A 14105-nucleotide genomic window follows, 5' to 3' on the forward strand; every position below is an offset into this window, starting at 1 on the left:
TGGACCCTGAAGAATCTTTTTTTCTGATCTTAAAGGCTTCTAAAGCAAACAACGTCTTGCAGTGAATTAGGTGGAAATGCCTGTAAGCCTTTGCAGAGTACTTGTAGAATGGAACTTGTTAAGGCACATGGAAGATTAACTTCCACTGACAAGACAGAATCACAGTCATTTTCTCTTGCCACCAGGCCATTCCCTAAGCTGAATGTCAGCAGGGAGAGTTCATCCATTTTTTCCACAGCATTATCTTAAACAAAGTGTCAGGACACTAAATAGACTTATCGCCTTTTCCTATTATTTTTAATTTTGATGTTTATTTTTTTTGTCCTACTTATGTATTGTCATATGAAGTTAAAACAACTACAAAAGTTGGGAAGATTGAAAGAAGAAAATATCAGAGTCTACGCCTTGTTTCTGAGTAGCTGTTGTGAAATCCATAAGACTTAAGCATGTATGTCAATTTCTAGTTTTTGTTTTCTTGACACATGACATCCCAGTGCTGTATTATAATTTGGATAATATTATCATAATTCAGTAATAGGTCCATTCACTCAAACGTATTCAGAGAACCTACTAAATACTAGACAGCGTATGCTATATGTGTTGTAATAGATGACTGTCATTCAATAATAAATATCTCATTAAATTGCAACTCTAGAAAGCAGTCCAGAGCGACTAAGGTTGAGTGTGCATTGGGAATTGTTCATAGCAGGTTCAAGTATAATTCTTTCACCTTTAACTATATGATGTTTGCACAGTTATGCAGTCATGTAGAGCTGCAGTTTCCTCATGGCCTAAGAGAAGCAGGAAAGTTTAAGACAAGTCCTAAGCAGGGAAGCACTTCTGTACCCCAGCATACTACCTTCACTGTAACTGTAACACTGGCATTTTCTTTGGAATGATTCATAAATTCCTAGGTATTGAAAGTGAGATAGTATTGTTTAAGATTTTGCAAAATTCTAGTATTCTAGTATTCTAGTGTGTTAGTGGGCTTTCTGTTACTGTAACAATATATAGGTGTTAACCAACTGAAAAAGAGGAAAGGTTTATTTTGGCTCATAGTTTTGAAGATTTCAGTCCATGGTTAGTTGACTCCCATTGCTTTTGGACCTGTGGTCTAACAGAACACCATGGCAGGTGTATGTGTTGGGAGGAGATTTCTCACTCATGGTAGCTGTGAGGCAAAGAGAAACAGAAGAAGGGGTATGGTCTCAATATTCCTTTTAAGGGCATCCCCCCTAATGACCTTACTTTTTCTCTAGGTCCCACTCCCCAAACATTCCGCTCCCCAGCCCAGTAGCACCACAGGTTGGGGATTAAACCTTTAGCATTTGGGCCTTTGGAGGACACTTATGTAAGTCATAGGTAGTGTCCAGGTCTATTTAAAAAAACTCATATTTTCTTCATATTCCATTCTTCTCCCCACCCAGCCCCCACTGTATGCAGCCTGATGGAAATCTAGCATTGTACCCTAGGTACACCAATGGTAATCACATTTGTTAAATTATCATGTTTCTTGCTTGCTTGCTTTCTGTTTCTTTTTTGTACATCTGTATGTGTGTATGTGTGTGTGTGTGTGTGTGTGTGTGTGTGTGTGCATGCGTGAGTGTGTGTAGGGGCCTCAAGGTGGCTAATTTATTATTTCCCCTTTTCTAGCACATGCACAGAAAGTCCATACAGATAAATGTACACATATACATGCATGTAGCCTCCAGTGAGAGACAGAGACAGCTGCTAGACAGAGAGGCCCAATGTTGTTTCCTCCTCACTAATGTATTTCTCCAAACACAATATCTTGGGTACCTATGATGGCAACAAGATTTGCCAACATATCCCTAGGACATCACATCCACAGCAGTCAGCTGGACAAAACCAGGAGCCTTGCAGTGGTGAGTGCAGCTGCTACCATCAGACACTAGGTACACCTGGACTTTTCCCTTAGGAGCCTCAGTAGCAGTGGAACCAACTTGGCAGCCCTCAGTGTACAAATTGAAGTGATGTATCAATGGTTCCACGAAAGTCTTCATCTCTGCATGCTTAGGTGGGCACAGTTTGGTATCATCAATCTTGATCTCTTCAGGAGACATCTTGTTTGGACAGTGCTGAAGGGACTGGTGCATCTCCACCCAACACAGGTGGACACAATATGCGTATCACACTCAACCTGATCATTAACATCATAAAGCTGGGTCTTCCACAGATCCCACTGGATACCCAACCCCCGAGCATCAATCCACTAAAACCATAGTTAAGTGCATTTTCTGCTATTACAAACCCAATGCCGACCATCTGATTTCACCAGATCCTGTTGTTAGTCAGCATCTCCTCCACTTCATCAACCCAAAGAGAGATGTTCTTAGAAAACTGATAGATGTCATCCATAAGGTCAAAGGGTAAGTCCTGAGGCACTCCTCCAGGTTGGAGGTAAGCAGCATGTTTTTGGCTCTGGACACCCACTTATAGAACTCAAACATATTTTCTTATTCCTTGAACATCCAGAAGAATGGGGTCATGACCTCAGTGTACTGGACATGTGTGGTCGCAGCCACGATGTGGTTCAAAAGTAGTGTGATTTATCCAAGCAGCACTTCCATTCACTGAGGCCGGGGAGAAGGCTGGATGCTTAACAGCTCCTCCACCACAGTAACTATGCCCACTCATGATGCACCAGGGACAGGTAAATCTCATAGTGGACTTCTCAGTGCCTCCATGCAGGAGCAACGTGAGGGTCATCTTCTGCACTGTCTCTTGCTCAGCTTAGCTCCATTGCTAGCTGCAGGACTCTGTGGGCTCCTTGGTGCTGGGGTCCAAACTTCTGGGTTAGGTTTGAAACTATGTTTTCCTTGGGAGAGTCCAAGTCATTCCAAAGTGAGGCTTCTAATGGGGTACATGACAGCACCCGCAAACTTCTGTGCCTGTTCCATATCAGACTGCCACTGCTGAGCAACTCTGCTGGGCTGAACAGGCAGGCAGACCCCAGACCCGGGCTGTAGCTTTTAGCCCCACAACCCCAGAGGGTGCAAAAAGCCCTCTGTGCTGCCTTCTTACCTGGCTGCCTAGTTTTCTTTTAAATCAGAGAGGCCTGGGGGGGGGGGGGGGATGGAGATTTAGCTCAGCGGCATAAGTGCCTGCCTTGCAAGCAGGCAGTCGTGAGTTGGATCCCCGGTACCGATAAAAAGGAAAAAGACAAAAACAAACAAACAAACAAACAAAAAAATCAGAGAGGCCGTTCTTTGTCTAAGATGCTAAGTGGTAACAGAAAAGACATTTATGTAACTTGTTACCTTGGTAACTGGAGATAGACATCCTGTCCTTTGTGATGTGCATGCTCTGGCTTTGATTGTTTCTTTCTTTAATTAACAGAGAAATGCAAGAGTAAATCATCGGAGCATCCGGACTGCTATGATATTAAGTGCTAGAACGTCCTAAATTGCAATAATAATCATGATAATGAGACTACATATTCTCTGTCTATCTTTTAATTGCTTTGTAACTCTTCTGAGTGGGAATGGCAAAGTTATGATGTGGAAACTAGGGTTGATTTATTTCTTGCTTATATTGAGCTTTGCAAAAAGTAACCTTTTTTTATTCTACTGGAAACAGTTCCTTTGAAGAAGAACAACTTAGATAATTTAAACGCAGTTTATTATGACTAATATGAAGCTCCAAAAATATGTCTCATAGTCAGAGGGTTGTTAGGCATAAAATACGCTCTAAGATTCAAATACCCTAGGTATTTCCAATTCTTTTTTTAATTTCCTGTTCTTTTACATCTCATACTCAGTTATGGATTCAGATTCAGAAGGTGATTTTTTTTAACTTGACCAAGAAAAATTAAATCATCATATGACACTAAAGGAGCTCATTTTAGATGGTTAGTCTTATAAGCTAGTTTTGTGATTTTTTTGTGGAGGCCAAATGTTTATATTCAATTTACAGTTCTTGAGTGTTTCAGCCATGGAACAATATGTTTATTCTTACTAATGAATTCATATATGGTATTTTAGCTCATAAAGTCTTGACTCCACTAGATAGTGTGGTATAGCAGACAGCTTTTGGCTTCTCTGCCAGACTGTCAATGATACCTGCCCCAGTAGCCCATGCCCTCATGAGTCTGGGCTTCAAGAACGATGTTTCTAGAACTCCACCCTTGTTCCCCGCTTCTTTCCACCCACTGCCTTTGCTTTTTCCTAGTATTTGAGAATTGTTAAAAATTTTTGACTAAACTGTGCTATTCTCCTAATAGAAAGATGTAAACATGGAGAAATTGTCAGTATTCCTCTTTCATTGTATCCGCCAGTGCCCTGAAAAAGCAAATCTGCAGGCGGGAGACTGTGGCAATCAGTTAGAGAAAAGCAGACAGGAGGAGTGAAGCTATTTCCCTAGATACCCAGTGTTTCCTGCTTGTTTCCAAGACTTTCTTAAGGCCGGTCAGAAATCTGTTCTTTGAATTCCACCAACACCTCCTATAACTCCTAATGAAGCACCTTCACTAATCTGAGTAGAGGGTTTCTCTTTCCTGGGTACAGGGCACTGAGGGCAAGGGAGACTCACCTGATCCCAAGTGTTGACGTCAGTGTTTCTGAACATGTTCGCAAGACTCCTGCTACCCAGGTCAAGTCGGAAGCAGATGGCAGGGTGTTATCTCACTTATCTGGTTGCTCCAGAATGTGACTCCACCTTTCACCCTAATCCATGAAAGCATTAGGCCTGAATCACTTGATCAGACTTCACCCTTTGCCAGTTCATGGCGCCCTCTCTTTCCCTTCCATTTCCCTTTCCCTCATCTTGTCTCATCTCTTCCTCTCCCTCTTCCTTCCTTCTTTCCTTCCTTCCTTCCTTTCTTCCTTCCTTCCTTCCTTCCTTCCTTCCTTCCTTCCTTCCTTCCTTTCTTCCTTTCTTCCTTTCCTTGTCATAGAGTCTCATTATGTGCCTTGAATTCACTATGTAGCCCAGGCTGGCCTCAAACTCACGATGATCTGCCTGCCTGAGCCTGCAGCCTGCTGAGACTGCAGTCTGTCTGTCCCTGCTGGGCTTTGCTCTCAGAAGCATAGGGAGGAGCGAGACAGCCATAGGCAGCCCAAAGCAGCAGCATTGCATCTTGTTTCCCTTGAAAAGTACTGGGGGAACGTTAGCTCCTGAGCATTTATAGTATTTCCTGAATACAGAGAGAATCTGGATCATATGCACTTGATCAAACTGTGGCTGGCAGGGCTGCTTGATTAGAAGGCTGTCCTGCTGGGGAGAATCTGAGTGCTGTTACTGGAACAAGGAAGGGGAGATGTGAACGGACCAGAGCAACTTTATCCATAATATTTGCCTTTCTCTACTTCAGTAGGAGTGACAGATGCTGTTCACATGTGTGACACACTCCCATATGCAGTTTTTCCCCTCAGGTGTTAGTCAGTTCCTCTTCCTCACACTCAAGAAACTAAACCTTGTTACAGTTGATTTGGCATTAGCTTATTATTCAAATACCCTTAACTCTACTGTATTAGCAAAGGAAGGCCCTTGCAAACATAAATAGTTTTACCTTTAGTAGTAACAGGCGAGGGAGATCTCACAATTGCTTAGGCATGTAAACCATCGGAAGGAAGGAATCCTCTGCTCTTGACTGGATTATTACAGACGTAATTGCAGTCTGACAGAGCCTACTTAGGCAGATCACAGTAGGGTGCCTCTGGCTGCCATTCACTGGGCTTCTACTGTCAACAAGACGAAGAGGGCCTCTGTGTTCATAGGGAGCTCACGGTTCTGATAGGAGATACGCACTCAATTTATGAATAATAAAGAAATAATTGCATATTATTTCAGTAAAGAAAAAATGGTTAGTGGGCCTGTTCGTATGATAGTTATCAGCCCTTATGACTATTTAAAGCTGAATTAAAATGAAATAGCATTTAACAATCAGTTCTTTTATCACGGTAGTGAATGTCATGTATTTGTAGCTGATGGCTACTGTGTTGGCAGTTTGAATATAAAAATGCCCATCATCACTCAGTTTTATTAGCGCTGGACGTGGCAGCAACTAGATAAATATACCAGGGGTGTTTAGGGAAGGCTCTGCCGAGAAGCTGGCGTTGATGCTAAGATGTGAGTCCATTTGGCCAAAGGCTTGGGGCAGAGTAGCCTTTCTGGCAGCACAGACAGTGAATGCAAAGATGAGGATGGAAATGGGCATTGCTTCTTTGAAGATCCAGAGATGGCTAGTCTGCTTGGTTGAACTAGAGAGGTACGAAACAGCTAGATCAAGTATGACCTTGAGTTTTTTCCCTGCCAAAGGAGATCATTGGTTAAGCAAGGTAATGATGACTTTATTTAATTTTAAAAGGCTCATTTGGCTGCTGGCCACAAGGGCAGAAGCACTGCATAGAAGGTCTTCAGAAGCAGTTCAGGAAATGAGAGCATGAACAAGATATCTAGCCAGGGTAGGTGTCCATTAGTCTAATACCTCCTTGTGAGGGCTTTATTTTGACTTGGGTTGGAACTTGCGGAGGGGTTTCTGGCTGCGTCATGAAGTCTCCTTATATAACTGCAGGCGTAATACCCCCATAAAGAGTCTTGGGCTCTACCCAGACTCCTAACAGGCCTTCTTCTCTCTCCAAGTCAGTGCTTGGCTCGCTGTGGACTTCCCTTAGCCGCTGCAGGCTCCTGTTATATCCTGGGGACCACCATAAGCATTGATGCCGGCTGACCTTCACTCAGCTCCTCTCTCATATTCCTTCAGTACCCTTTACTGAGTAACTGTTCTGTTCCACTTTCTGCACTAAATTCTGAGAACATAGTAGCATTCAGGGAAACAGCTGTGGTTTCTGCAAACCTACATCTCACTCTATTGAGTGAGACCCTATCATCCAGATAATCACTCATGTAAGTGGACTGTGGAGGACAGTCCTGTGAGACTTGGAGAGTCCCCAACTCATCCCAGTCAGGAGAGCAGAGGTGAGGGTCCCAGGGACATGATGTTCACAGCGAAAATGAGGCTGTGTGTTAGAAGCCGGAGCAATGCCTGGCATGAGAATGGACAGAGACCGTGTGGGTGGGGGGTCCTGGAGAAATGAGGACTAAAACTAGTGGTGGGTGTGTAAGGCCAGGACCGCAGGGCCCCTGTCTGTTCCGAGAAGGCCTCTGTTATGTCCCTAGGTCCCTGGGAAGTCCTGGAAGGATTGCGTACAGGGGGTGGCTGAGTATTCCCAGAAGTTTACTGTGTTGTGGGAGGATGAGGCTGGGTGATCTGGAGTAGGTACTGAAGGCTCAGATGTGGGACACAGTGATACTCTCTTCTTACCTTTGCAAGCATTTCTCTGCCTCCCTGTCAAGCAACCACAGCAGGGCCAGTTGCGATCTTTGGAAATTCTCATGGGACCAGATGAAATCTCCAATGCAGAACTACTTTTGACCACCAAAGTTGAATGCACTACTGCATGGTGGGCACCGATCTGAGTGCCTTTCACTCTTTGTCCATTTATTTTTAGGATGACTACACTACCACGTGGTTGTCTGTGAACCCATTTTATGGATAGGCTAAGAGATTCCCGCTCCACAGCAGAGCTGGGATTTGAATCTACTATGCTGGAGTTAGATACTCTATTCTGAGGCTCTCAGAATTAAATGCCAAGGGGCCAGCTAGCCTGTGGCAGGCAGCCATCCAAGGCCTGAGTAAGTGGCTTGTTAAGGAGCCCATTAGTACGTGGACTTGAATATTCTCAGAGGCTGGAGATTCCAGATGGCTCGGAGAAGGATATTAATTATCTGCTGTTTTAAAGGAACTGTGACACTTGGGGAATTCTAAGTGAGTTAATATAATGTTAATACCTAGAAATATTCTGGAACAGATCATTTAAAAATCAATTTTCACATAGGAAGAGAAAATGAGATTATTGAGCAGTAACCAGAGGGCACTAGACCTTAGGAGAGGGCCTCGGCTGAGGAGCGATGTATGTCACTTTCACACAGGACATGCTTGCACAAGGAGTTAGATATTTACTTGGCTTGTTCAGAACTAATATTCCTATTAATTTTTATTTTCTAATCTAAGTTGTAAAAAGCTGGCCCTCATCCCAGAGCAGGAGAGGAGAAAAAGTAAGCTAAAGCGAAAGAAACCAGCCCAGACAAGGAGCCTGCTACAGGTCCTGTTCCCACTGCTCTTATGCGTTTTACCCCATTCCATCCTCAATAAGACTCAAAGAGGTAAGGGTCACACTGTCACTTGACAGAAACAGAAACCAGGTTGGGAGTTTGTAAGGATGCCTTAGAAAACAGGCATGGTGTCACCCCCGGGCATCCAGCTCCCAGGCTCTTGCTCTTATGGCCACATCAGTTTGCCTGGCTGCTATCTTGCTGTGTGAAGAAATACGGGGCAAATCCAAGCAGAAAGAGGCTCTGTGTGGGAATCAGATTCCTCTCCCGGCTGGGAACTACCTTGGGGAGATGAGAGGGGCGGGTCTTTTTAGCTGGTGGTGAAACATGGAAGTATTTGCCTAGGAGGTCCAGACATGAAAGATTTATCCGTTCATTCACACCACTGTCCGGGACTGAAGAGCAGAGGTACAGAGGTGATAAAAGGACTACTGTCCCTGGCAGTGTGCCAGTATTTCCAGAAATCCAGGGATGCCTGTGTCTTTATGCCCTTAGCAGGGATCACCATCCAAAACACAACCTCTATGGGATTTCAGTGGAATGAATACCATGAAAGAAAAGGCCAAGGAACCCACTGGGAAGGAGATGGTCTTCAGATGGAGTGGGAGAGCCCTGAGCCTTGCCAGTGGGATGGAGCCCATCACTGTGTATGCCTCTTATAGTTTGTTGGCCAGATGCTTGGTAGGAACCTGCCTCACAGTAGTGAAGGAGTTTTACAGATGAGAAGACTGAGGCACACATGAGGAATATATAAATATTCAGTTATCCTGTGCCTGATTATACTGTCCTTCCTTTCTATGTATTGAACTGCCTGCCTGCAACCTCCCTTCCTACCTATGTATCTTTCTCTTCCCTTTCTCTGGAGAGCCCTGAGCAATACAGCAACTTACTGGATTTGCTGCAGAGTGAATTCTCTGTATCAACTTTCAGGCTGGATTTTATGAGTTGTTCTTATCATCAGGTCACCGACAAATGAGTGTAAAGAGAGGAACAGGCCTCCTCTCAGGGAGTTCACAGGGAGTTGTCTCTATAGCATGCACATACAGGAAATAATTAGAAAACTTTCCAGGGAAAACTCAATTCCCAAGTCGAGATGTATGGAATGGATACTTCCGGCCTGTGAAGCAGGTCACTGCAGGGTTGTCTCAGAGTTCTGTTATGCAACTTCCCAGCAGAAAGGGGAAGCACAAGCCAAAGTGTCTGTTCCTGAGCTGCATTCTTGCACCCTCAGGGAGACTGAAAGAATCCTGATGGGTTGGTCCTACCTAGGGATTTGATTTAATTGTTTTGAGGTTTGGCCAGAGTTGAGAAGCACTGCCTCAGAATTTCTTGATGTATGAGATTAGGTGACTCTCACATGAAATGAGTGGAGAGGAAATCAGGGCTGGGTTCAAAGAAACAGGCTTTCAGGGCATCTTATGCCAGCTGCTTGTTATTGTAAATAAAGTTTTATTGGAACCCTGCCACACCCATTTGTTTATATGTTGCATTTGGCTGCTTGCACTAAAACAGACAAATTGAATATTGCAACAGAGATGGTCTGGCCTGCAAAACCTAAAATATTTACTATCTGGCTCTTTACAAAAAAAGTTTGCCAACCCCTAAACTGGGGAGTGATGCGTTTTCAAGTATGTGGGTGGTGTGGGAAAGCCTGGCTCACAATCAGTGGATGGCATCCTTCCCTCTGGCTGAAATACTGTCTCAGGAGCCTTCTAAAAGCACACAGGCCAATATGCCAGCCGTCAGGGAGGGCCACAGACCGAGACTTCTCACTGTCCAGAGAGACTTTCTGCTGAATGTGCAGATGGACCCTTGTGACATCCCTTTCACAACTGAAAATTGCCAACTTCTATGTCAGTGGCATTGAAGGGAGACTCTATTGGCAAGCAAAATGCCCTGCCAGCCCTTGGGGAATCTGCAGAATTGTTGAGATATCAAACATCCTCCTTGTTCTCTCCATTTTATGGTGACAGTACAGATGAGTTGTGTTTATGCTGCTCCTCAGGGCCCAATCCTCTGTCTGCATTTGTGACAGTACCTATAGAGTTACATGACTTTGTTGCTTACATCTTTCTCACTCTTCAACCCACGGGGGTTGCTGTCTTCCCAACCTACTGGGCAGCTTTCCTCGTGTCACGCAGCAGAGAAGAACTGAGACAGGTGCGAAGACAGGTGTGTTCACTGCAGGTCCTGTAAGAGGCCTGTGGCCAAATGAATTCTGACAGTGCCATCTAGTCAGGCAACCCACGTGTGCTTATCAGATGTCTCCGTGCCTGGGACCACTGCTGCAGTTACGGATCTGGTCCCATTACAGACTTCTATATGATAAAGCAACCAAAAAAATACATATAAAGTGACCCCATGTTACAGTTAAATGTCAGCTTCTTAAATTTAAAGTGTATATCATACTCAGAATGAGCTAAAGGCTCTAAGAAGCATGCTGTGAAGAAACCCTCCTTGCCTTTCCCTCAGTGGCAGTTCCCCCTGAATGTGCCACACTTTATATAAAAAATATTTCCTTGTAAGTATTCTGTAGCAGTATTCTGCAGGTTGTATTTCAGAAATGCTGCTCTGAGGCACAGCAGAGAAGTGTGTTTCAGAGACTGCTCAAAGCAAGCCCCTGGGATGTCCAAGGGAACTATGCCATGTGGGCTTCTGTTTACTTCCATGTCATTGTTGTGGTTGGTTTTACAATGTACACATGTTAGCAAGAGCAGTTCAAAAGTATTATATGAGTTAGAAATAAATATTGTGTCTATAAAGTGATGCTTGAAAACTTTGAGTGAAAGGCAAGCCCAGTCAACTCCAAAGTCTAGAAAGTAAAAGTTCAGGTGCCAGTCCTGGTGTTCAAGACCTTCTCTGCACAGTTTTTCTCTCTGAATTTCCTGTGATCAACTACAGTTTGGCCAGTCTGATACCCTGTTTGTTAACCTTTGCCAACTGACTGTTGCCAGCTTTGTTTCTGCTGTCTGTCTTCTCCTGTTGGCTAGCCTGATCTTCCGGCTTCGAAGGCCCGCTCCTGGTACACCTTTACTGTGGATCCCCGTTAGCCAGAGGAATCATGATTATTTGCCATTACAGACTTCTATATGATAAAGCAACCAAAAAAATCATGATCTATTTCGCAAATATCCTATAGCAGCCTACTGCAGGGATTGACTGAGAACAAATTGTTTGTATCATTTTGTAAATTTCTGATGAATAAAGGTTTACTGGCATCGCCAGGCTTGTTGTTCCTTGTGTGTTGTCTGTCTGTGGCTGTCTCATCAGGCTGTGCCAGCACAGTGGAATAGCACTGTCTGGAGTCCAAGCACAGCCTACAATATTTATTGTCTGAGCCTTGATTGAGAAAGTCAGCCCACTGCTGTATTGAATGATTTTAGACTTTTACTCATTGAGCTGCCACATTCTGAGCCTGGGATGGGCTGGCTTCTGTGAATACAGTATAATACTCCCCACTTTGCCCCTGGTATTTTATGTGCCACATTTTATTCCCTGGATTAGTTCCTTTTATGTCCCTGTCACACTTAGTAGGTCATCAGATAATAGTCACAAAAGAATTAATTGACTCTGACCCCATGGGTGACAAGGATTCAGAATTCCTGATGTGGCTTGGATCAAACCTATCTTTTCCTCAATCAATCATATAGACAAAGGCACTGAGCCTCATCATTAGAGCAGTACATTCCAAGGAACTGAGAAATGAATCTTCTTGTTTGTACTGAATCAGCCTTTTGAAAATCAATACAGACAGACAAATGGATTTGGGGAGGAAAAGCAGACCACACAGTCATCCAGAGTAAACAGCGACTGCCCATGAGCAGACTGGGCCTGTGTTTCCACCCCTGACGCATCTGCATTCCAGGCTGTGTGAATTACTCAATTAAATGGCAATTTAGAAAGCCTCTGAGTCCCTGGGCTGAACCTGGCTGCATTGTTCTTTACCCAAGGACCAAGGCTTGGTTTTGTTAATATAACTTCCAGTTACCTAAATGAGAAAATGGAAGTGAAGATTTCAGTTTGCAAGTGTTGAGAATCTGTGGAATACTTGGGTCTGTGGAGGAGCAGGACTTTCTTTAACAGGGTGCTGGGGCTGGACGAAAAGTACCACTGACGTGATTCCTATAAAGCAGTTCTTTCAAGTGGGGGCTTTCCTCTCCTTTGTGCTGGGCCCTTCATAGGTTGTTCAAGGTGACGTAGTGGGTGAAACTCCCCACCTACTACATGTCCAGTACAAATTTGTGTTCTTTAAAATCAAAGAATGAATTTTAGGAACAACGGAGGTTAAGAGTGGAACGTATTTATTGAGAGAAAGAAAGCTTCTGTCTGAGAGACAGGAGGGGTCCCCAATGGGTTGCCAAAGACTGTCTTTTCTAGGGACTTTTATTGAGTAAAATCATGAGGTGAGATGGGTCCAAGGTGAGGAAAAATGGGAGTTTGCAAGGTGGGCATGAGACAGGGTAGAGCTGTGGTCAACCAATAAGATTAATTGCTCAGGTAAAATTGATTAAATTAGGCACAGATGGGGGAGTGAGTCACGTAGTAAGTAGACATGTTTAACAGCAGTGACGCTTCCTGTAGGGGGTGGGATGCTGCCTTTTGACTTCCTCAGGGTGATGGAGAACTATTTGGACTGTGCATCCTTAGGATGTGGTTGTGCTTGCTTTGCCTTTGTTTTGAGATCTGGCCCACAGCAAGGAGGTGATTGTCTCTTCCAAGGCTGCAAGGTATCTGAACTTCTGCTCTGGCTCCTTTGAGGGCTCAGCCCAGTCTGACTGCCTGTAATATTTCTAACTCGCTCAGCTGCCTCTGACAGAGGTTTTCTGCATGGGAAGGTTTCCCTTGGGTGGTGGTTTATTGCATTCCCCATGGTGTTTTGTCAGAAGATATGGCTGCTTTTGTTTCTTAATGCGTAGGGCAGTACATTGTTCTTTAAAAAATGGTTAAGCATGGAATTTGTTCACTTGAATTCTGTTTCTGTAAAGTCATTAAATTAATCATTCAAAAAAGATTGAATGTTTCTTTGTGACTTAAATGTTGTGAGGCATTAATTCCTACATAGTAAAAGGTACAATTCTCACCAGTGAGAAATGGGTACCCAGGCCAAATAACCCTGCTTCATAAAGACTCAGACTGTCAGTACTGGCAGCTCTCCTCTCTCTCCCAGGCCACAACTGCCCTTTATCCCAGCAGCAACCCAGTTGGCATCACAATGAAACAATTATCTTGCCTGCTCTAGAGCACTGAGTCTGGTTTCTTTCACTCATATTGGTGAGATTCATTTCTATTTTGAGTGTCAGTATAATTTGTTCCTCAATTCTGCAGTAATTCATTAGTTGAATATATCACAGATTTGTTTATCCCTTCATCTGTAATGAACATTTGGGTTATTTCTAGTTTTGGGGTATTATGAACAGGGCTGTTTAAAAAATGAACACTCACTGAATTACTTTTGTGGGCGTGTTTCGTTTTCCCACACTGGAGTGGAATTGCTGGGTTATAAAACTGTGTGTGCTGAACTTCACAAGAGGCTACAAATTTTTTTCCCAAAATGTTCATAGCATCTTATATTTTTCACAAGCAGTATATACAAGTTGCAGTGGTTCTATATCACAGATAAAATTACATATCAGGATTTTTAAGTTAAGCTTTTGTATAGGTATAAAATGACATCTGTTGGCATTTTCTTTTGCATTTTGCAGATGGCTAATGATGTTGAACACATTTTAGTCTGCATTAAACTGTCCTCTGTAATGTGAATCCATATTATTGCTGGCATTTTAAGACAAGTTATAGGAGTTTAACAAATATTTTGAGTACAAATCCTTTGTCAAATTTTGAGTTATGAATACTTTTTCCTTAGCAGTAGCTTTTGTATTTGTTTTATTAACAGTGGATTTAATGATCCAAAGTTTTGAATTTTCATAATGTCCAAATTATGAATTTTTAAAATTAAAAGTGCTTCCTGT

The 14105-nt window shown here is 43.4% G+C and overlaps 1 protein-coding gene and 1 pseudogene across 6 annotated transcripts in view; one reads left to right on the plus strand and one right to left on the minus strand.

Annotated features, from left to right (window-relative positions):
* The window catches only part of Cacna2d3 (calcium voltage-gated channel auxiliary subunit alpha2delta 3), an 839385-nt gene that overhangs the window by 292285 nt on the left and 532995 nt on the right, over nucleotides 1-14105 (plus strand). The window lies entirely within an intron of this gene.
* Nucleotides 1766-4587, minus strand: LOC106025766 (NADH dehydrogenase [ubiquinone] iron-sulfur protein 2, mitochondrial-like; annotated as a pseudogene).

This window comes from Cavia porcellus, unplaced genomic scaffold (genome assembly GCF_034190915.1).
Source record: "Cavia porcellus strain 051 isolate PalLab524CR breed Dunkin Hartley unplaced genomic scaffold, mCavPor4.1 scaffold_10, whole genome shotgun sequence".
NCBI classification, from domain to species: Eukaryota; Metazoa; Chordata; class Mammalia; order Rodentia; family Caviidae; genus Cavia; species Cavia porcellus.